Source organism: Hermetia illucens, chromosome 6, assembly GCF_905115235.1.
Source record: "Hermetia illucens chromosome 6, iHerIll2.2.curated.20191125, whole genome shotgun sequence".
Classification (NCBI taxonomy): Eukaryota; Metazoa; Arthropoda; class Insecta; order Diptera; family Stratiomyidae; genus Hermetia; species Hermetia illucens.
The window spans coordinates 62,902,195-62,925,830 of record NC_051854.1 but is presented as its reverse complement, the minus strand read 5'-3'; the positions used below and the strand labels follow the sequence as shown (position 1 = coordinate 62,925,830).

General features: G+C 41.3%; 1 protein-coding gene across 2 annotated transcripts in view; it reads left to right on the top strand.

The window, feature by feature from the left end:
* The first annotated feature begins 1,736 nt into the window (after positions 1 to 1,736).
* LOC119660260 (Kv channel-interacting protein 1) overlaps positions 1,737 to 23,636 on the top strand; it is a 386,504-nt gene continuing 364,604 nt past the window's right edge. For both annotated transcript variants that reach the window (XM_038068719.1, XM_038068718.1), the window contains exon 1: positions 1,737 to 2,861. The gene's annotated coding sequence lies outside the window, so the exon portion shown is untranslated. The remainder of the gene's footprint in view (positions 2,862 to 23,636) is intronic.

Genomic DNA, 23,636 nt, shown 5'->3' with positions numbered 1-23,636 from the left:
GGAGAGGCCCACGTATGTTTGTGGACCGCTTTCCGCGCAAACCAGGTACTTCCAACAACCATTTCGTGTGACCCTGCTAATTGAATAGTTCGCAGTCCGTTATCATTTGTTTTTTCGTGTAAGCTATGGGAGCCAACGTATCGCCTGAATACGGGCTCCTTCCCTACTTGGCTGTTAAAATCCCCAAGTATGATTTTATATCATATCTGGGACAGGCTTCGAGGGCTCTTTCTACTGCCTCGTGGAAGGTATCCTTCTCCGACTCTGCAGTCTCCTCTGTAGCGGCGTGAACGTTTATGAGGCTTATATTTCTAAACTTGCCTCGCAAGCGCAGAGTGCGTAGCCGTTCGCTTATACTTTCAAAGCCGATAACAGCAGGTTTCATTTTTTGGCTGACTAAGAAACCTACTCCGAGCACATGGTTTACTGGATGGCCGCTATAATATATGGTGTAGTGGCTCTTCTCCAGGAAACCGGTCCCTGTCCATCGCATCTCTTGCAACGCTGTTACATCAGCCCTATATTGGGACAGGGTATCGGCTAGCTGCTTATCAGCTTCATCTCTGTACAGGGAGCGCACGTTCCATGAGAAAATGCGCAAATCGTTGTTCCTTTGTCGTTGCCGGGTCCGTCGTTTTAACATCCGTCCTATCCGAGGCTCCTGTTGTGGCTTCGTAACAGGTTGTTTTCCGTGTAGGGTTGTCAGCCCTACCCAACCCCCAACCTGGAGGACCAGTTGGTACAATTTGTCCCGTTTTTAGGCGCGGGAGACTCGCCTTCATCCTTCTCCGTCTGCAGCTTTTCGTCAAGAAAGAGCTCCCAGCGGTCACCACGTGGAGGTGGAGATAGGGTTTGGTAGTAGAGCTGTTGGTGTTGGTTCAGCAGGCATTTTCCAGGTTTTATGCTCCATCGTGGGTACCAATCCATGTTTCGCCCTGGGACCTATACTACCCTTTGACCACCTATAACGTTTTGGTGGTGTCTCTCTTTTATTGACATTGCTCTAAATCCGAATGTGACAGAGTGAGGAAAATTAAAAAAATTTATTAATACGTTTATAATAGTCAGCAAGTTCCACTGGTTTTTGCATTTATTGCAATTTACCTAAATTCTTGAATTGGGCCCGGTTGGCTTAGTGGTTAGAGCACTGTCACAACGGAAATTTCGCGATTCAGATCTCACTCGTCGATTCAGCTGTGAAAGAGTACCTTCGTCATGTCAGGATAATAATCACGGGCGAGCGTAATGCTGACCACACTGCCTCCTACAATGTACCGTATTATTGTTACGTACCGGCACGCTCCCGAATGAAGTCTTCTAAGACACTTCAAGGCCCAGATCCAATTGGATTCTCGCGCCAACGATTATTATTATTATTTTGAATTGAAAATAAATACCTTTTTTCGGATTTGTTTGATTTTTTAACGGCCACTAGCAAGCCGTTACCAGTGCGCAGCATCAGTTCATGTTTTCTCCACTCCGAATTTGAAGTTTCCAAATAGTTTCCTGGAAACGTCCTTTCGACGCGGTGCTCCTCGAATCCGAAATTTTGCGCATGTGTCTGTTTCGGAGAAAGGATAAGTACACAGGTGAGTGGAGTATGTACAACGGCCACCGACGGGCTCCGGAAAAATACGAAGGATATTCGCCTTGTCCGGGCTAGCAGCACCAGCTAAGCTGAGCAGTTACCCATGTTGGGGGTGCAACGAGCTGAGTAGTTGTGATTTAATCAGCGCCTAGATAGTATGCAAACGGAGCAGTCTCGATGCGGGCAATAGTTTCCACTGAGCATTGCATATCTGCAGGAAGATTTGTGGAGTAGGATTTCATAGTTGTGCGACTAAGTGGTTTGCAAGGATTTGCACTTCCTTTGGGAAGCAGATTTTCAGCCAGATTAGATTTTCCGGTTAGTGGATGTGCTGCGGGGGTTATATCAAGTGTTCGTTACGGGGAGAAGGAGCGCTAGACACCGAAGTGCTGTGCTGCCTATGCTGAGTGCTAAATAGTGAGCGGTGACGATTCTGGGGGCGCTTAGCTGCGATTTTCTAGCCAAGAAGTCGGTCCAGCATGTGATGCTGCCCGCGAAATGATCCGCGAGGTGGTTGTGGTTATTTTTAATTCATCTCGCGATTGAATTGATAGTGAGGAGGCTGAGGTCGTCGCCGCTGGCTGTCGGGATCGTCGCTACATTGACTCGTTGTCGCCGCGCTGTTCGGGCTCTAGACAGCATGGAATGAAAATCAGTTTTATCGTCGCAAAAGTGTGGTCCACAAGTCGCGGTTCGTTCTTCCTCAGACTCTCGATATCCGCTTTTCGGTCGCCTGGAAATCAGAAAGTGTTCGAGTGGTATTCCGGGCAATTTAACAGAAGTGTAGTGTTCTTTTCCGCCTCCTCTCTCGGTATTTAGTTCGAACCCTGGCTGGTTGAGTCCTCGTTCGTGGCTGTGCAAAAATCAACGGTGGCGATAACGGAAAGGAAGACGGTAGGAAGGACAATGGCATCATACAGTGAACATGTGTGCTAGTGTATGTTAAAGATAAGGTGTAGCGCGCCGTTCGCTCTTGCTGCGATTATACTCGACGTGCTCCTCAAGTCCGAAAATCTCGAATCCTGGGAAAGTGATAGGCAAGGAGTGATTACGAGCGATTGCATGACCCTCCCACGCCGTGCTCATTCGCTCTTCGCCCCGGATGCTGGGCATCAAGCGAATTCCACGCGTTGAGTTATTCGCTTTCAAGGAGACAGCCGACGGCATTAACCAGTCACTTGTAGTCACTCGCTTAGAGCCTTTGAAGGATAACGAAGTTTAGATGCACCAGCAGCTGATCCTATACGTGAAACCGTAACAGCTAGTGGAGTTGGTATGTTCTGCACAATTCATGCCTTGTTTATGAATGAAAACTAAATTGCCTCAGGAGTAACTCAATTCGATTCAGAATTCTTCAAATTATATGTAGACTGCATAGATGTATCAGGATCCTCCCGTTTAATACTTGCCATGGACAAACCTTCATGGAAATGATAGAAGTCCGTCAATCGTACGCAGCCATAAATCTTTTCAGATGCTTAACACCAAGCAAATTATGTGATACGTGGACATAAGCCCATATAACCTTTCACCCTCTTGAAGCTATTTGTGTCTGGGGTTGATAAATACGCGGTCAGGGATAGAGCCGACAAAAAACAGCTGCTTGTTTTCTATTGACGAAATTGGGCATTTCCAATGTCTGCAAGTTCCTATAACACTTGCCACCAAGTCCTTACAAGGTCATTACGGCTGCTTGTATGTATTTTAGTATTCCTGCGGGATTGTATTATACGCATGAATGTATCTTTCGTACAGTGTGTGTTGAAAATAGGACATGAATAGCTGCGTAGCTGAATTGATATGATATTCAAGGGCATTCGTGAGAAGATGAAAGTGCTCATTGTCTCTTCATCTTGCTCCGCATTACATTTCGTTGTGATGTTAGAATTGTAGACAGCCTTTGGTTGATCAGTACCGAGTTCATACCAGTTATGTGGTTCCGTTGAAAAAGGCAGCATTATCAACTTTTACAGTTTGTTTGGAGTATGACTTGACTAAATTGGTTTTCAAAAAAGTCAGATTTTTCAACAAATAGATTTATCTTAAGTATCGAAGTTCATTTAATATGTTTACATAGAAAGGATGACATCTCTCAAACAACCTCTTGTCCCAGAAATTGAGCCGGGAATCTCAGTTTTCAATAAGTTAGGTATGAATTGGGGTTGATTTGAGTTGCAGGTCTTATATCTGTCGGTACCCTTTAACACATGGCTGGTGACACTGCTAATCGCATGGGATTAATTCTTTTTTCTAACTTTTAATCTTGAACTAAATTTTACACATTTCTATAAATTTGGTTCTGTCAACTAAATATTTTTATATTTTACTTCAATGGAAAAGCCATGCAACATTTTTAAGTTAAATTCAACTTATTACCATCATCAGCGGCGCAACATTCGGTGTTCGGTCTGGGAGTGCTTTTGTCTGAAGCTCCGAACATGCCGCTTTTGCGCCGAAATCCACCAATTAGATATCCCTAGTAACTGCCTGGAGTTCTGGCTTGCGCCATGGCTCCATCTAAGGAAGGGCTTCTTCTTTTTCTATAGATATTGCCCCTAGAGACATTCTCAGGTTCTCATTATGTCGAAATCGGCAGTATAAGTTAGCAGTTGGATGGACATGAAGGAAAAGTGGCACTCGCACTCACTCAGCGTCAGTGACCATTTTCTCTATATTGTTGTCATTCACTTTGACTGCTAATGGGATATTGCGCGTCAATTACGCCTCTTGTTCACGGTTCACTGAAAATATCCTTTAGCTACCTAAAGGACTTCAAGAGAACTCTACATTCCACCGTTCTGTGCCAAGCGTTTTAGGGTCAACCCGATCGTCAGCCATCTTGGAAGAGTGAGTTTAACTGCATTGCGTAGCCAGGAATGGAATTGTCGACCTCTTTAAAGTGGGACCTATCCAATGCCGGTAGTGTCACTTTCCATGTGCTTTTGTACTTCTTAGGATCAGATGAATAGGAATGCATGATTCAGCATAATAAAGCTATTGATTCTGAAAGGTTTCGAAAGTGATCCTATTGCTTTTATCTGGGTTTCCATGTTCTCTCGTGACCATATCCTCAAAATATTTCCTGCTTGTTATCAAAGGGCGGCTAAAAGTCATGAAGGTCTTAGGGTGGCGGTCCTTTTCGGATACGGATTGATTTGGCGACCACAATCAGCGCCCCGTCATAATTGGCATGGTGGTTCAGTTTTATGCTGAATGCAGGTTCACCAATCAAAGCAGGGGATGCGAGGTCTATTTAACACCTCTGCCACAATGCACCCGAGTTGTATCGCGTAATGTCATGCTTGAGACAACAAGGAGCTCTGCTCGCGATGTAGACACCACCATTATGAAACTTCCACTAGAGCGCATAAAACCGGGCCGAGAACACATTTCGCCGGAATTCTTCTGGTACATATGCCCTCAGAGGACCAGGTACCAGATAACCTCCGGTGAGGCTTTGTGACAAGAGCTACTTCAGATGAGTGCCTTGATTTCCCTTCTCGAGTATACGCACACCACAAAGGGTTGACTGGAACCTGCTTGGTGTGGAGAGCCGCAATGTGACCTTTCTGCCTACAAAACAATACATAAGACATCACAAGACAACATTCTCACAAAACACAAGGAGCTAGTAGCTGTCTACCACGACCACTATGACCATTCGCCCGTTGAGGAGCTTCTTCCGTCGCCGAAAAACTGCACAGGTGTATTAATTATGGCATTCAATCGTATCATTGCTAGTAACGTACTGGCTAAAATCGGATATACTCTTCATTGCGTGAACGGAAATATCTAGATTACGGATGTCGCAGTACACTGTACAGACACAGAGAACATGAAACCAGTTCTCTGAGTCTACCCCACACAGATTCCGCGATACAAGAAACTCATTCAAGTTACCATGTACCGTCAGGAGGAAGCACCTCTCAAGCCCAAAGTCAACGACAGAACTTCCTCTGGCAGACATACGTTTGACGTATTCATATATGACCCGACCTTTCCCACATTGGCTTCATCTAAATTGCCACTGTCCTGACCTGGTTCTCACTAATTAAATCAGTTTGCAGCAAAAGTAAGCCATTCCTACTCCTGTAGCCGTGGCACACCGTACTACCTCCAGATCAAAAGGAGGAACACTCAACAAACTGGGCCACATGTAAAAATACATACTAACAACACCCCTCGCTGACAAGCGTATAGCAGTTCACCGCTCAGCGCCGTCATTGCAAACTTGTACAACAGAGGGGACCTGTACGTAGAACATGCAAGCAGGAGTCCCACATATATGGATTTAGCAGCGATTCTGCTAAGGCCCCATTCACACCTCGTTACACGCCTCAGCGTACATACCAATTTGGTTAATCGCTCGATCAGGTACGCAAGCTTCCCTGCTGAGTGTGACTCCCAAGTATGTCACTTTCTGTCCGTATTTCAAATTTATTCCGTTGGACTTTACTAGGGGCGGACGACGTAAGTTGCCTTTCAGCAACATCGCGACCGTTTTCTCCTTCGAGACCGCGACACTGACCTTAAAAGACCAGGCGTTTACGATACGCATCCGCTCTCCGCTGCTTAAATTGAACTCGGCTGTTCCTCTCAACAAAAATGAGGAGATCATCTGCGTAAGCAACGCAGTCAACCACTGAATTAAGCACACCCAACAGTTCATTCATCATCAGGTTCTTAATAAATTTTGATTTCTTTTGCTACCAAAACGGATATTCTCGGCAAATGCATCATATAACTCGCCATCGTTCCTTTACTGTGAGCTGGGAACCAAAAATTCACTCACAATCAGGGAGAGAGGATTGACTGGCTGTCGAGATTCTTGAAATGTAATAGCTTTTATGGTGGTAATGAAGATCTTGCCTTTAATACCAACTTTTTAACCAGCGACTAAGCATACATTATATCTTTTTGAAGTAGAAGTGGCGTATACATTTTCAAGCCATAAACTAAGCTCCAGAGGTAATCCTTACCAATGTTATAGAATATATCATCTGATGGTCGCTTATCTGGGTTTCAATATGGGCCATTTCACGGTCCAGCTATTGTCTCCAGCTATGCAAACGACACTGGGCGGCAATCAAAAGTACCTTTATAGCCTGCGTAGTAAAAGATGGCGACCATGTCCTAAAAGGACATGTCAAGACTTTGGAGGTGTATCGAAAAAACCTAAGGAGCTGAGAACTTTGGGAGTGATCGCGTCGCACTAGAGCTTCGTTATCGTAAAGAAGCTGTCGATTTCGCTACCGTATACCGCATGACGAAAAAGTTCGGAAATGGTCGCAAGCCTTTCGATGGTCCTGTAAGTGACGTTAATTGTAAGCTTCTCATTTACAATGGTGAGCACTTGAAGTGTGTATTTTATTGATGATTTGATAAACTACTATAACATGCTGATATGGACTGTTTTACCAAGCGGGATCAAAATTACCTTTGGTATCAATGCGCTCAAATGGAGTACAGCAGGTGGTTTTGACGGTACCACTGTGACCCTCTTCTGTTCAGACCGTGCAATTTCTGAAGAGTTACTACTTCCACTCATCCCTAAATCATGGGATCTGAAATTGTTCTTAGTAGAGTGGGAGGGAATGACTGTTCAGATTTAGAAAAAGGGCATCCATCCGTCTTGAGGGCGGTAATTAGAGGGGTATTTGCGCTTCCTGCTGTTGCAAAGATATCAGCTAAAATCATCTTAGAACGCATACCGCATGCCTCGAAAGTTTGGTCAACGACGCAGAGCAGGCTGCGTTTCACTCTGAATTTTCTTCTTTTCATCTGTTTTTCATCGATTATGGGAAGAAGAACAGAGGATAGGGAAAATGTCATGTACTCCATTTAGGTAAAATTTTGGAGAAATTTAAAGTTAAAGCATAGTCTGTCGTCCCACTCTTTTCAATTGCATTAAAAGATGATTATCGAGAACTTCGAAAAATTTGCATATCTAGATAACCTTGTTTCTTGTCGACGGTGGTACTAAACGTGATGTCACCCGACATATTGTTGCGTTAAATTCGCCTTCCTTGCTATGTTTGACATCTGGAAATGCAAGTACCTCATGAGAACTACTCCATTGCGGGTCATGCCTTGCACTATCCCAAGATGGTTGACGAGTGGGTCTTCCAGAACTACCTGACTAAACAGCGAAGGGGCGTAGTGTATATTTGAAGAGGTACGCTCTATATAGGGGTTTATGACTACCATTGTATATATAGGTTCCTGCATGTGCTATTGGTGTAGGCAGGTCAGCATATGTTATATATGGAAAATATTCTATGTATGATGTCTTATGTTACAACAAACTCACAGGAAATATAAAGCTTTGACCTAAAATAACTATGTTGACAAAAGTAGGATTTTCATCAAACTTTCCAGTATTGTGCATTATATTATCGTTTATACTTATGTCATTTTTGATATCTATAGGATAAATTTAAGGGGAACATTTTGATAAATTCTTAAGATACAGTAATATGACATTATTAACTTTATTTGAGCACACACACAATGTGATGTATTTTGAGGCCAATACGGGGCATCTTGAGCTGATATTGAAAGCTAGGCTAATTTAAATTTTTCATTTTCTACTCCACATGATTCGGAGCGCGTCCTTAAATTCAATATATCGTGCCACCCATTGCATGTATTTACACATTTTCACTATATTCAGGGCGAGAAAATTGGGTGTGACAGAGGGACTGGCAGGTACACATCGACATTAATGTCGATCTTAAAAACGGTTCGTTTTACACAAAATCGTAATAAACAGAGTTCCGGTCTACTGCTTTAGGAACGATTGGAATTGTGCGACGGACTAAGTCCACGGGTTAGAATTTATGGAACTTAGTAGTATTAGATTTTTTGTTTAGAATTTGATTAGCAGTATTCTTAATTTGACACCGCAAATTCGAAGCCATTTTTCCAATCATTTTAAGTTGCGTACATTTTGTGGTAATTTAGAACAGAGCCTTGGAAATTAATTTCCGTGTTAACGTTAGTTCCATAATATCTATGCATTCAAAAATGAATTTAGTTGCTGACTGATATATTTCACTTCTTTTAATTGAGCTTTTTTATTAGTGTACAATCACATTTCCTACAGAGTTCTTTGTAATTCTACGATATTACATCCCGAAGTCGGATTTTGGCCTCTCGAAGTTCTTACCTCCATTCTTCGTGGTTGGATAACTGCTTCCTCCAATTGGCTGAGCCAAATAGCGTAGAGTTCGAGTGATTCACTGAGTTCTCCTCTCTATTCTGGGGTTTTCCGGCAGTGAGTTGGCTTTTCACCTTGTGTTCGACTCTATATGGTTTGCTCTCTGAACTGTTTGACAGTTTTCATCCTGTATTGTTTCTTCTTAATTCGCGTGACCCTTTTCAATCACCTATTCTCTAAGTTTGAAATTGATGATACAACTGCTTTGGAAAGATTTAATCGTGATCTCTGGCTGCCATTTAAAAAAATTATACACCCCCTTTCGCTACTAGGACGCCTTTCAAGAGGTTAGGTCACTGTAGCTTCTTAATGAATACTAATGTTTTGGGATTTTTTTTTCAGCGTGATAATGAAGGAAACCGAAATTCTGTAAAGGTCTTTAGTTGAACATGATAAACTGTATAAATTATTTTTTTTGGAAGTAATGCACACAGTCACGTGGTCGAACCATGTGCACACATTCAGCATTCTTGACGAAACTTGTCCGAAAATTATTTATAAAAGAACTGTCTCGTAAAAATCCTATGTAATACCATGCAAAACGTAATTATAAATATACAGCCAAAATTTCAAACCAATTGCGTAAGATTTTTTCTAAATATTTAGGTAAATCTGATATTTACTGTCAAACCTGTGAAAATGCACTTAACTATACGAGCGCGAATAGTTTCCGACCCATCAAAGGAAATCAAAGGAAATTTCCTTTCCCTAGATGTTTGGAAAAAAAGGCTCAATGTATTTCCAGGCCTATTCACAGAAAATTCTTCTTTCTTCCTTGTTATTGCTATCGAGAAAGCCTTTGCAAAAGTATTTACAAACAATTAGGGAGAATGGACCAATTATATTCACTAAGAACATTGCGAGAGACTACACTACATTACGGTATACGCTACTTACCCCCACATGTTAAAAAACAATCTTACAATGAACACCAGGAAGAATAGACTACTTACATTTATCAAAAGCATTAAGTGCGGCTACTCTACGTTGTGCGCTACTTACTTTATAGGTTGTGAAAATGCAATTAGGGTAAACAATATAACAACCATGACGAGGGAGTAGGGAATGACCATAGTGGCTATCTGGGTTGGCCAAGGTCAATCAGGGAACAGAGGATTTTAAAACCAAAAGAAAAGGTAGCGAACTCGGCCGTACAAGTCCGCTAGCATCTAAGAGAAACTCTATTGAAGAAACTCTCTCTGTTTGCCAGGCTCGGGAGTATGGTGGTTTATTGTCTTTTTAGATATTTCAGTGTCTTGCATGCCCTTTACAAAGTTTCACGTCTGACGCATCTAGGCCTCAGAATATTTCCCGATACGATATCTGCTCGAATAAAGATAATAATAGCATATTATATTTTGAGAATTTACTGCGAGCCTCCTGCAAAACTGGAAAGTTTGGTGGAAATCCGACTATTTTTAACAAAGTTATAGTAGGTCAAAGCTGCTCCTTTTGCATCAAATTACTACAGATATGTTCAACGCATGCATATTCATTACGAGCTATATATAAATGGAATCATTATGTTGCTAAATATTCTTATACAAAAATCAATAAAGTCGTTTATATCTGAGGCGCCGAGGTGCCCGCCTGTACGGGTCATGTAATTATTCAATGACAACTTCAGGCGGCTTTATATAGAATAGTTAGTTATACAAAAACTTCTCCATTACCTCTGACGATTAGCTAGGCAAAATGTATTTAATTGGCAGCTGGCATAGGCACGGTAATATGTATTGCTGGTTTAAATATGGTGTTTAATTTTGGGTTACGGTGAGATTTCAAGATTGGTTTTGATTATTTGAAATGAATAATATAAAGACGTTATTAAAAATATTATGAAGTTGGTTCTGGGAAACAGGAGCTCGGAAGGATGATGAAAATGACAAAAAAAAACCATGTATTAGAAAAAAGGAGAATACTGCACCATTCAAGTGAATCTCTTCATCACCTCGGTACGAGAAAATAAGGAATTGGCGATGATTTCTATGTCAGGAAGCCGGCGAACGCCACAAGTCAGGTACCTAAGAGTACACTTTCTCTATAAATTAGCATTGAAACATCACATTTTGGTTTTGGTGCTGTAGGATTTATTTATAATAAAGTCTCGTCTAATCAAAAAGGCTGAACTTTGATAACGTGATCCTAAAGGTATCCTTAAATTTACACTCATTCAATTAAAGGTACAAAGGAAAGCAGCTAATATCGTGTACGATTTTGGTATTTTGATTCGTGGAAAGGTGACCTGGTTGTACCTCCATTCACCGGGCCAAACGTTAAGCGACTTTCATCCTATAATCAAACGATTTCCTTTTTTTCTGAGAAGATATACATACTCTGTGGGAGTCACAGAAAACTCACTAAAAAAAGATCCTGATAAAAGCTGACAGATTGATTAATCAAGGCTCTAGCTTTACAATGGTGGTGCAAGTCGTACCTTTTTGCGTTATCCCCTATTAGGTATGTTTTAAGGGATAAAAGGCCTTTCAAAGAAGGGACCATAAAAAAGTTAGTAGGGTTTGGAGACATTCGGTGTGCTGATCTCAACATGTAGCCAATTTAAACATGTAGCCCCTAATATATATGTATATTTACCATGTCAAACTACTCACTTTAATGAGATATTGATATTCAGTATTTTTGGTTGCAGTTATTTTTGCACGGAAAAGACAATTTCGAGCTACTGTAACTTTATTAATAATAGTATGATTTTGACCAAACTTGGAAATATCATGCTTCATACTATATTCTATATTACTGCACAACTCTAACTCTAACTCTAGAATAAGTTTAATTGACTGTTATTAGCTTAATTTGAGTCGTAAGCAGCTTTATGATTATTTTAGATTTTTGGCTTGGGCAGTTTCTGAGAATGGGTCCGTTAAAAGTTTTGTGTAAAACAAAATCTTATTAATATTGGTTCACTGTCTGTCTTTCTGTTTTCTTTGCTGGGGAAATCCATCATGGATACGCATCTGGAATCTAGGACACGCATGCCGAACTCTTACCGACTACAATCTCCCATATTTTCTCCACACTCTTGCCGCGGAACCACCGTTCTGGTATTGCCTCGTGGAGCTGTCACTTTAAACGAGCTGCTATCGCTTTGCGTGGCGTTAATTGCGGTAGCTTCCCTTTTATGTCGCCGTTGCGCTTCGGCTGCTTTTAGCTCCTGGTGGATCCGTTTCACCATTGCAACTACCGCGTCCCATGCCGCTTTAGGTTGCACCATATACCTTATCAAATTTCCCACCATTAAACGGGTATTTAGCCCTGTTCTAAGCTTTCTCCTTGAGCTTTTAAATCTTGGCCAGGCGAAAAAGACGAGTTCTGCATTTTCCACTGCACTTTCACACGTAGGACAATCTGACAAGTGGAAATTCCTGTAACCACTGTGTCCGGTTTAGAACTGATTCAGATCGTAACTCGTCTCACCATGGTTGTGCATAGTCCACATACTTACGTCTGACATAAGCCTGTGTGTGTGTTCGGCAAGCTCCAGCCCGTGGTCTTTAAGGTCACATGCCAGATTTATGTCGATCGCCGTAATAAATCGTGTATTTATCGGTCCGAATGACGTTTCAATCACTTCGCTAAAAGGACAAGAATTGAAGCGAAGGCTGTACATGTGTTTCTTGAAGAAACTCAAGGTTTATGGATTAGGCATAGCAGAATAATGGTCAGTTAAGATTTTATGGCTAAAAATCACATTCTACTTTTTAAATGCGTTTCTCTAGAAACTGTATATTGAAAATCTGCTGCCACCATAGCCCAAAATCTATCCAACAAAATTCTTTGAAATGTTCACTATTTATTCAGAACTTATTTCTACGGTCCGCAAACTAGGATAATTGCGATTCATTCAGTAGTCTTTTTTATTCATTAAAGAAGCCTTGAAAAAACACCAAAATTCGCAAAAAAAGTTTAACAGGGCACCAAAAATTTAGCTTTCAATATTTTTTAATAATCCAAGTTTGCGGACTATAATTAAGTCTGCACGTTGAAAGGCCATTTACATTTTTTTCTTTAAGATGATCGCAGCGCCCTCTAGCGTGGCAGCAGGAAAACACCTTCTTTGGAGATGGGTGTATAAATTGCTCTGTATTTCAATAATAAACTATGCTATCGGGCTGCAAAAATTACTACGCATGCTTAAGATATTAATAAATATATGGTGAAAAATTCGGATTTGTAACTTTATCCAGTTCTTCACAAAAAAACGGCTTCACACGGAATGACCCCTTTAAGCCAAGACTTGATCGCCCGTATAGTCTCGTTCGCATATATCTGTATTTCGCCGGAGTGATTAGATGTTATGAGCACTCAAATGTCATCTGATGGCAACGGCTTGTTTAGCTACTGGAAGCCCTAAAACGCCATTGTAGTACATTAAGTTCCATAACAGTGGGCCCAGAACAGACCCCTGGGGAACTCCAGCCGTTATTACATACATCTTCGACCCTTCGTCCAAATCATTAAGTAGCTTTCACTGTCGGAAGTAATCGAAGATTACATTTAAGATAAGATATAGTTCCATCTGGCAGAATTGAACGCGTTCTTGATGTCCAGAGTCACCAGTGCGCAGTATTTCCCTTCGTCGTAGGCTTTTCTGGCTAGCTCAAAAACCAGTTTGTTAGCATCAACCGCTAACCGAGCCTTCCGGAAGCCGAACTGCCTGTCTGTCTATCCGTCTGTCTGATTGTCTGTCCGTCAGAGGTAATTATAACAATTGACATCAAATTTGGTGGAAAGCTGGAAACTGTGTGCGCTCACCCATACAGTAAGTTACATCATTCTTCGTCGAATTTAAGGGGGGGCGACTTGTTTAAATCTGCCAGAAATCTTTTTTTCTTAAATATTTTTGAAAAACGTGGAAAACGTTCTACAGAATTCTCAACATTTATAAATAGAAATAGTTTAGATTAGTCTGATAGATTGAAATTTGAAGTCTTTTTGAATTCGATTTCTGACTACTTCTTTTGGACAGTAAATTTCAATATTCTCCCAATATGCATTTTTGTAACAGGTTATCTTTATGGTCTAGTTCTAGTTTCTATAATTATTGTATCTATATGTCATGCTAACAACAAAAATCTCGCAGCAAAGCTCTGAACATTAATTTCAATTTCCGTCGTAGATAGTGCGGCTGCCATTCCTTATCAAAATTTCTTGTCGGAAAGCACTTAAACTGTTCATTGGCTTCATTTTTTTATATGACCCGCTTTGCTTCCTACATTCATTATTTGTCTGCCACTACGCAATGATTCGGATACATTGCAGCACATACGTATATCCCATCTCTCCTCGACTCTAAACTGCCCTTTGCTGTCGTGGTATTCAACAAGATTTTCCAGGGCCCCGCCAGCGAGGGCGAACAGTTCCTGGCACGAATGGATATCTTTTGAAAATACTCATCAGACTGCCTTCCGTCTTGCGGAAAACTGGTGCCCCTACTTCTGTTATTCCCATTTTCCTTTTCGTCCCGTCGACAAAGTATCATTCCACTAGCTACATTGCCATGATTTCCGTTATTGTATCTTTTCTATTTGCTAATTTCCATGGACAATTGCGGAAGCCGCGCGTTGTAAAACATTCTGAAGAATTTAATACAAAATCGATAATAAAAGGAACACTTGATGATTGGTGGGGGTGGTAATATCCAAGAGAGAAAGATACAGCCACGAGGATGGGATGATATTTGCGAGGCGAAGCAACAAGGACATCGTGGCGTCTGCACCAAGCAATGGGACATTCCACAGGTGTGCGGTTATCATCCTTTTTTTAGTGTCATTGTTGTTAAATGTATCCTGGCTACTCACTCACACAACCTCGGGCTCCAGCGAGTGTACCACCTGATGTCAACAACCATTATTACGTACACAAAAAAATATCCTCCATATTTGGAAGGACGAGAAATGTAACGAGTGTTTTCTGTATTGTAGGTGAAGACGTCAAGTAATTTTTGATGTTATTTCTCAACCTTGCCTGTTTTTCTTCGCTTTTGCTCCTTGCTCTCATGTCGATTCTCCTGTTCCCCATGTCCTACGCCTGCTCTTTTCCTTAATTTCTATTTGCTTTCTGTAATACTCATACGAAATGCGAGTATGTCAGAATGAAACACAAACATTCGCATTTTTCATTTTATTGAACATCATCATATTCGGGGGTTCATATGTATAGGGCGCATGTCCTTAAAGAACAAGACTCTTTGCAATGAAAAGCGTTGATAATCCGGGATTTTTTGATGATCACACTTGAATTCACTCAGAGGTTAATCTATTCTATGATTCGAACGTCAAATTATCTGAATCAGATTCATTGTCCAGTTTAACGGAAAAAAATGTAAAAATTGAAAAGGGAGAGTGAGTTTGAGGTTAATAGCCGACAAGAAGCCTAAGAGAAATGGGAGCCGAAGCAGTTAATTTGCTGTATCATAAACTTTTATGAGCATTTCAGAAACATTGTTCAACAATTTATTTGATAACTTCGTTATTATATTATCTATTAGAGCTCATTATCGTTGAAAAGGAGTGATTTTTGTGGATTTTTTATGTAGTCCAACATTCAACATCAAGTTGAATATGCTCAAATACGAGGGGAGAGCTATACAATGAATAGGATTTTGTTGTATGTTCTTTCTTCGTGGTTGATAACAGTAACCTTGGATGTTTGTTGTATAGCAAGGTTTTCCTCGCTTCATTCTTATCTCGTCTTATAAAGTGGAGTTCCTATTCTTTTTTCGTTAGTCTATCATAATGGTTGGTGTTTGCTTGGAGTACACCTTGCAAATCATTACCTTTTAGAAGTCTCTGAAAATAACGGCCTTTGCGACTATTGGGCCATTGCGGCTTTACGGACCTTTCGTACTATTCGCCAGGTTGTTGGAAGTGTTTACTTCTTATCCTTTTGTTGGATGACACTCCTTTGTCTTGAAATAACCTTCCCATCCTTTCTTCTTTATGCAGTAGACGAGACGGATGACTGTTGTACTGTTGTTAGAGATATGAAAATAGTTGACGAAATCAGGGCGTTTCCGTCCACAATGGCTTATCCTCGTCTGGCTCACTTCATCGAAACAAAGAAGATTGACAAAAATGTCAGGCGATGACGGCTTTACGGTTTCTTACCAGGACAGAGGCAAATCGTCAGACGCTGCCTCACCTCTGCCCTGGGAGCAGCGTGACCGAAGCGGTTCGCAGATGATAAAGGCTCCTATATATTATTTTGCAGAACACGACATGCCTACGAATTATATTGACCAGAACTGAACATATTTTTTTGAGAATTGTGGGGTCCTAAGTCCGCATCAACTTATTGCCGGTCATCGCCTGACATTTTTGTAAAGTTTGGGTGCTAAACCCTAAACGAGGGGTCCGTGGACCAAAAAAAGAGGGAGTAAGTTGCTCCCCATTTGGTCCGGTCCGGCATTAAGTTGATGCGGACTTAGGGCCCCGCAATTCTAAAAAAAAAGAAGATTGAATTTTCCGGATTCCCTGTTGATTTCTGTCTATTTTATTTCATCCACTGCATTTCTACCCTCATAAATTTACTAAATTTTAAGCGAAGCTGACACTTTCTTGTTTTCTATTAACTGTGATATCGGAAGTTTGAGACAAGTGTGATAAATAGCCACAACCATTAGTGTCAAATTAAAGCACCATCGCGCTGTCCTTCCTTGACTTTCCAAAGTCTTCGTCGTCAGTCTTCTCAATCAAGTGACCGCGTCCTCCGATTTCGGAAGCCGAGCAACGTGTAACGTGCGTTGTGTCGTGCCTGGAGGTCTAGGATAATTTGTACAGTTGCGTATTATTTGAGTCCACTGGTATCTTTCATATTATATGCACTAGAATTATGTTGAATAATATTGAGGCCAATCCATCGCCTTGATTTAATTCGAAGTACTTACCGAAACATATTGATGCTGCCTCATTGCCATCCTGGTTCACTTTTGTGCAGTAACGAAAATTTGGTAAACATCATCGTTATATTCCCAACATTTCTTTACTATCAGCTACACTGAGAATATCTGATCAATCGTTGGCTTTCCAGGTTGAAATCCTTCCTCATTTTTGCCAACATAATTTTTGAGAAGGGTTTGAGCCCTCTTTCGATTATTTTTGACAGCCTTTTGTAACAGATACAAAAGAGCACTATCCCCCTATAGCTCCCACTGCAGAATTTACCATCCTTCGTATAATTAGGGTAAATAGCATTTTTGGGTAGTTTTCGGTCGTAGTGCCATCGAAATGTGGGATTCATCGATGTTTTATTTGTTCCATGTCTCTAATAAGATTTCCGACCGCGGCCCTGCTGTAAAAAAAAAATCTTACTCTTATCTTACTGTTTTTTAAAGCTATTGTTCAATCCGTAGATTTCGTCATTTAAATGCTTTCGTTTCTTCTTTCTGCAAATCTTGTGAGCTGTAAATCTTCAGTCTACGTATTTGTCTTTTATAGGTTGGTCCTGGTATTGCAGTGTTTTTTTTTTCATAGATAGCATGCTAGTACTCTTCGTCAAACCATTCATTCTTTTTAGAGCGAAATTCGTGTATGATGGCTTTCTTTACAGACGTCTTGATTGCGTCTTTCACCTGACTCGACTTTCCATCAGGATGTCCTTCTAACGCTCTGACATATTTTGATGCCATTTTCTCGTTCCGGAGCTTTTCAGTATCGAACTTAATAGCTGGGGTGACTCTGCTACTGCTACTATTTTTTATTTGGCGTCAATATCTTCCTTTGAGGAGATTGCGGTTGTTGTTACTTCCAACAACTATTTCGTGGGATCCTGGTGCGAGGGAACCATGGAAATAAATAGACGAGATTGCCATGTTTCTGGGGCTAGCACATCCCAGGTTCCAGAATTCAAACTCATAGTCCTTCTTCTGTTGCCGTAGTTGCTGTTGTATTTCCGGTCCGAAATGAGGTTCAGTTTCCGGTTTGAAGATAAAATTATACTCTGAATAGGTTGTTAGCTTGCTGTTCAGTCCTCAGCCTGGATGACCAGTTTCCCAACATCTGTTTTACGGCGCCAAGAACTTGCCGTTTACTATATTCCGTTTCCTGCTCTCCAGGAGATATGGAAATGTTCGTAAGAGCAGCATTTGGTAGTAGGTTGTCCTGTCAAATCAGCGCGTATTACCTAGGTATTTGTTGAGAATTTTAGTGCCTCATCTGTAATCCGCCTGAGACACAGATGTGAATGAGTTAAATTTCAGGAAACCGCACTGAAAAACTCAAAAAAACGGAAAGGCACCAGTCGTCAATAATTAAGGAAAAAAGCTAACCGAACTATTTTTTTTTCAAATACGTTATAGGAACGTTAACAGTATTGGAAACCAACGGTCAATCCTAATTGATTGATCGCCGGCAAGGAAGTTTAGACAGTTGGGCTCATTTCCTCCCAAGATTCACTACATGATATTCTGCTTATCATCAATAAATCTAGAGTTAGGAGAAAATATTCATTTTAGTTTGGGTAGTTATTCTTTTTCATTTTTTTATCATTTTATCATTAATTATATCCAAAATAAAAGACGAAAATGGCTTACGGTTTCATCAACGTAGAGATTGGATCACCTTCGCCCAGGGAGCAGCGTGACCGAAATTGTTCGCAGATGTTAAGGCTCGTTAACAACCTTATTAAAATCGGTTTACTGTCTCTCTGTCTGTTCGTCTATTTGTCTGTCTGTTCGTCAGTCTGTCTGTTACACACTTTTCTCAGAAACCGTTGTACTGACTGACACCAAATTTGGTGGGAAAGTGAGGATTGTGAACGCCCGCGCATGCAGTGAGTAACATCGTTCTATGTGAAACTTAAAAGGGGGAGGTCCCCGTATAGGCAAAAGGGGTGTACATTTTTTTCGTGGGCACGTGGGATGTCAAATAAAAGTTAGTATTTTCAATGCTGCCTCAGTTCTAACATGTATTGCGGGGGCTGAAGCGTGGTCATTTCTTTCATGGACAAATTCTCAGAATCTATCCAACCGGAAAATCTGAAAAAAAAAATGCGAAACTGCCACTCTACGTTGCTTAGGGTACGAAATACAGAGGGTATATCTGTTCACATAAAATTAATAATAGTATATTGGTATAATTTTTAATAATTGACTGTAAAACCCCTTTAAGTTCATCCTAAAGTTATTAAACATAACATAGGTTATAACATAAAGTATGATCCCACTAACTTTGGTAGAGGTAGCACCATTACTAACAGAATTATTATAAGTCAAAGCTCTCGCTTCAGTGGAAATTCGAAGACTTTGAATGCTAGTAGCATTCGAAGTGAATATTCACTCAAATATTTTTATATAAGAAATACACAAAGCCTTGCATATCTGAAGCGTCTTGCTTCTGGCTTTCCGACTTGTATTTAAGCCACAAGACACAACGTGAATGTGGATTTTATCGAACGTAAATCCGCCATTATTCACACCATAGCTTGGTCCGAGCTAGGATCTTTTTTTAGGGATCGGGAGATCCTAGGTCCACATCCATTGCATGTCGGACTAGACCAAATGAAGAGCAACTTGCTTCCACGGACTTCTATTTTTAGGCTTAGCGCAGGGCGGACGTAAGGCAGCGTCTGTCCTGACGAAACCGTAAGCCATCTTAGTCCCTTAGTTTTTATTACTTGTTTGCTAAACCCGGGGGGGCTCCATAGACAAATAAATGGGACCCAGTTGATCTCCGTTTGGTCTAGTCCGATATCAAGGCGATGCGGATCTAGGGTTCCTTAATACCTAAACAATTAAATCTACAACAATTCTGGCTAAAGCTTTCTATAATCATTGGTGGTCAATTACTGCTGTAAGGCAAACACACATTTTATAATGTACGCGGTTTTATTAGGAAAGTAGGGGTAGCTATTCCTGTTTGGAGTATGGTAATTACATATCATTGTTGATACATGTTTCTTTAAGAAACAGAATCAGGAAGGGGTGATCATGTACATAGATAGCCCCGTAATCATCATTAACAATGTTGATTTTCTTATCGCGTTTTCACTTCAGTGGAAGATTCTGCTTTTCGGCAATACCCTTCCAGTATTCTACAGGGAGGTAGACGGAAAAGCAATTTCACAACTATCAATTTGGTGGTTGACACGTATTTATTACTTTTGGTCGTGTTAACGGAGTAGAATAGCGATTTAGCATTTCTAGCGTTTTGCAGGTCATTTTCTTGTTGGAATTCACCAAATACTGAATTTAGGTGCGTAGAGATTAATAATTAGCTCTTTTTGTTTGAGAATTGCGGGGTCCTAAGTCCTTATCGATTTGACAAATGGAAAGCAACTTACTCGCTTTTTTTGGTTCACTTTTGGGTGCTAATCTCAAAAGGTTGGTTCAATTTTGGGTGCTAAGCTCAAAAAGAACGGTCCCTTTAGCTTAGCACCTAATATTCATAAAATCAGGGACGAAGACGGCTTATGGTTTCATCCAGGACAGATATAGCCCATCAGACCTTACCTCACCTCTGCCCTGGAAGTGGCGTGGCGTGACCAAAGCGGTCTGCAAATGTAAACGTCCTTGTTTTATCATCATCATCATCAATGGCGCAACAACCGGTATCCGATCTAGGCCAGCCTTAATAAGGAACTCCAGACAACCTGGTTTTGCGCCGAGGTCTACCAATTCGATATCCCCCCTTGACCTACGCGATCGTTTTATCTCAGGCAGGGTCTGCCTCGTCTTCTTTTTCTACCACAGATATTGCCTTTATAGACTTTCTGGGCTGGATGATCCTCATGCACTTCAGCTCCCCCCAAAGAGATAAATTTACCCACGGAAATGGAATCGAGTTGACACGAGAATTTGCCGTCTGAAGATTTGATGATGTATATGAATGCGGCTCTGTCAGCTGCATTGTATCCAAAAAGTATTCAATGGATATCTACATTCTCTCACTTGAGATATTGGCAGGGCAAAAAAAGTGAATTTATTTAGTTTGTTGTGCCTGTTGATCTGCACAAATGCTGTTTTCGCTGACGAGGATGCATCAGTGTCAGTGTCCTGTCACTGCCGCGAGTCTTCTCTATATAAATAAAACTCTTCATCGTCCCGGGCTCGGTGGAGACTTAGTAATTGGTGGCCGCGCTTTAGACTTGTCCTTAACACGACGTGCTGGTACCAAGTTTGTGTCAAGGCACCATTTCAGTAGGGTTTTCCTGTCCATCCATTCTTCTTTGTTTGGGTTCAGTAAACTTGTCGACTGCATCTCGCTGTTCAATTGGGTAGTTCTCATGATGATGCCCTAGACCAATGCCGTTTGATTCTATGATAAGAAATTTTGATGGCGAGGGTGCCGAATTCGGTGGATGATCAAGCCATACAAAAGTGCATCGGAATACTCTAGAACGAGGGGAACTGGGGACTGGACCAGAACAATGAGAAGTAACGCATTTTGTCATGAAACGTACTCATTTGGGGGGTGGAGGTTATGTGTGTAGTAAGTAGCTCATAGGTAGGAGTGCTTAAGGAAGGTCATGGAAATAACAGAAATATGTTGTGCTAATTAATCTGTCTCCTTTAAATGTAGTGTAGAACAATAAATAAATAAATAAACAATAAAAAAAAGAGAAAGAGAACTCATCTCTAACCACTGCAGGTTTTCGTGATTCAGTTGATAGTATGCATCGTAGTTGCAGCAGTCAATCGAAAGTCCTTGAGGATTTGATCACAAAAATGATGAAATACAAGTGTTCAACTTTTTTCTTCGTTTTCTTTGCTATTTGTCTCGTGTGGTAGCGAAGTTGACTGATCTGTATCCGATTCGTCATTTTTCCCGAGAGCAAGCTTGGTCCGAGCGGAATCGAAACATTTCCAAATCTCATGATATATTAGATGTTTAATCTAGTATATCTTATATCGCTGCTTCAGCCGCCCTTGGGTTTATTTCATATCGGCTTGAATGTACAGGTTAATTTAAACCACCGAATTATCATCTGACATGACTATGCCAGGTTTGTGTGTGGTTGAATGTGGTTTTTCACAACCTCTCGCCACTGGCTGATGCCAAATGTATTCATTGTCTAGCTGGGCAAGTTATGCTTCTGGATAGTGCAACTGTTTTGTATATGGTAAAGTAGGTAGGTATTATTGTTTCGAGGATATCTTGAGTTTTACGTAAGTTTTCCATGTAACTCGTTTCGAGAGAACCTTGAGTTTTCCGTAAGTCTCCAATAAAACTCGCTCGAGGAAATCTTGAGTTTTCCACAGGATTTCAATAAAACTGGCTCAAGCAAATTTTGGGCTTTTCGCAAGACTTAAATGCAACTCGCTTCGTCAAACCTTTTCTTCTGGTGTACAGCTTGGTAACGATAAAAGTAGTTTCGATCTGACCACGCTTCTAGATTTCGCCAATCCTTTAATAAAATCTACAGACTTGTTGCTTTTGATGTAAATCACAGAAAGAAACCAATCATAAAACTTTATTTAGAGGAAATAAACTTTTTGTAACCTCTCTTTCTTAACATTATACTAATTCATTTTTTTCAAAATCCATTATTTTTTAAATCACGGCCTGCTCCGCCACAGAAACAAATTTCGAATGTTGTTAGCGCCGCTGCGCCACATCACTCCGCCCCCAGATGAAACCTAGGGGTTTCAGCGACCGAACTCGGAACTGCGTTCCCCATCACATAGCGAAGCGCACGCGACGTTGATTTTGGGGGGCAAACGGGCTTCACCCTGGATAAGGAGACAGTCTTTTTCTGTCCCCCGATTTCGAGCTGGAAGAAATGTTCTTCCCGCTGGAGAACACGGTACGGGTCTGCGTATGGAGGCTGCAGCGGCTGCAGCAAATTCCTCTCGGCGGGTGGTTCGTAGGCCGAGTAGGACGAGAGGCAAAACCTGAGTCCAGGACGGATCATCGCGAGCCATAATGGCGGCTTTCAGCGTCCGGTGACAACGTTCTGGCATCCCATTGGATTGCGGGTGGTAAGCCGTAGTTCGCTGGCGTTTGAATCCCAGGAGTTTGCCTAACTTCGTGATGATCACTGCAGAGACGCCAAAGCGAAGGATCCAACTCTCGACAGAGGGCTTCGGTACAAGATTGCGCCATAATGTCCTTCAGAGGTATTGCCTCAGGCCACCGCGTAAAGCTGTTGATGATTGTAAGGCAATACCTGTAACCGTGCCAGTCTCGCAAAGGTCCTACGATGTCGAGGTGTATGATGTGAAACCGCTTGGTAGTGCGGTGCGTATTGAATGCTGTGCGTATTTGCACGCGTCTGACTCAAAAGCAATTGCGATGCGGTCTTGTTATAGGAGGGCCAAATCCTCCTCGACTTGGAGCAGATGATAAGTCGTCATATCCGTAACTACGGTATCCACCCAGCATTCATGCTGGTCTCCTTGCGGTTAGGCATCAGAAACTTTATTTTACTCCGAATTGACTATACCGTGCGCCCTGCGTTAATCGTTCCAAGTTTGGACGAGTTATATTATTACAGACATAGTGATGAAAAGGCGTTTTCTTGAGGAACACGGACAGAAACCCAGAGTGAATTTGGTGTACGCTAGATTGAACCAAGCTATTGTCACAGTGTTTACTAGATGAGTGATAAGTGTTCAAACAACTTATCTAGACCCTTCAAACCAATGTAAGGGAGGAACCGAAGGGCCCGAATCGTAGCGGCAGTACCATAGTTCTTGACACGGGCGCATAGAAGTCAGCACGAATTATGGATGAGAAAATTCTTTCATTCATATCCGATCGAAATAATCTTGCCATCTCTTTGTTGCGACTCCTTGTCATTAAAACCAGAAGTTTCCAATGTCGTGAGAGTGTCGGGGGATCAGTTTTTAACTGGTCTGTATAGGTCTATCTC